The sequence below is a fragment of the Chrysochloris asiatica genome, unplaced genomic scaffold (genome assembly GCF_000296735.1).
Source record: "Chrysochloris asiatica unplaced genomic scaffold, ChrAsi1.0 scaffold00115, whole genome shotgun sequence".
Taxonomy (NCBI): Eukaryota; Metazoa; Chordata; class Mammalia; order Afrosoricida; family Chrysochloridae; genus Chrysochloris; species Chrysochloris asiatica.
The window spans coordinates 1350689-1352026 of NW_006408633.1; the positions used below are offsets into that span (position 1 = coordinate 1350689).

The 1338-nt window shown below is 40.6% G+C and overlaps 1 pseudogene; it reads right to left on the reverse strand.

Annotated features, from left to right (window-relative positions):
• The window catches only part of LOC102817023, a 37814-nt pseudogene that overhangs the window by 26964 nt on the left and 9512 nt on the right, over window positions 1–1338 (reverse strand).

A 1338-nucleotide genomic window follows, 5' to 3' on the forward strand; every position in this document is an offset into this window, starting at 1 on the left:
GTGTACCTTGGCCTTCTTCCTTCAGTATCATTGTCTGGTGATCAAATGCTACCTCTTGAAATGGTTGAACATCTATCATTTCTTTTTGGTACAGTATATTCCTTTTTGGTACACTGTGCATTCCTTGTATCTTCTTTTGATGCTTTCTGCACTATTCAATATTGTTGTTAAGTTCTATCAAGTCTGTTCTGACCCATAGTGACCCTGTATAGCATTTACAAGGAGTGGCTGGTGAGCTTGAACCACCAGCCTTATGGTTTTAAACAGCTTTGCAATCCAGTTCATTAACCCACAGTGCTACACAGAATCCTTTAATATGCAAATCAAGGCTTGATTTTCTTTTTCAGTTCCCTCAGTTTGACAAATGCAGAGTGTGTTCTTCCCTTTTTGTTTTTTAACTCCAGCTTTTTGCACATTTAATTATAACATTTGACCTTGTCTTCTCTAAGTAGCCTTTGAAATTTTGTATTCCGTTTTTTTATCTCTTCATTTTTTCCATTTGCTTTGGCATCTCTACACTGGACAGCATATTTCACTCTCTTCTGACATACATATTGTTCTTTTCCTTCATTTGTGTCTTTTTAATAACCTTTTGTTTTCTTTCTCTTTGATTTTCTTGATGTCATTCTATAGCCCTTCTGATCTTTAGTCTTTGGTGTCTAATGCATCAAATCTGTTCTTGCATGGTCTCAAATTCTGGTGGAATATGCTTAAGGTCATGTTTTGACTCTTGTGGACTTGTTTTATATTTCTGCCGCTTCAGTCTGAACTTGCATTTGAGCAACTAATGCTCTTTTCCATGTCTACCCCTGGCCTATTTTGGCTGATATTATGGATCTTTATTACCTTCTCTTTCCACAGTTGTAGTCAATTTGATTTCTGTCTATTCCATCAGGTGTAGCCTGTCAGGGACCGGCCTTGACATGGGGGTTCAGTTCACGAGGTTGGGAGATCTGGCAGCGACAGCGACAGACAAAGAATACGCACAAAGACACAAAAAGAGAGACAAGAAGACACCCCGAAACCAGAGTGGATGCGACACTGGTGGGCAGACCCTGGACTACTGGCATTGGGGCCCCTACAGGCAGTAAAGCACTGCCCTGCAAACCTTAACACTTGCCTTGCCAGCTGTAATGCCTCGCATACCAGTCGTAACGCATGTGGACTTCGGTCTGCACCCCAGTTTTTATTTCGGGGAGGAGCCTTACACAAAGGAAGGCGGGGTTTATTAAGACGGGGTACAGAAGTGAAATGTGATTAATCGTTCAACACAGGACACAGGATTTACAGGTACAAATTCTAAAACATACATCACAAATTGTCTTGATAATCTAACAT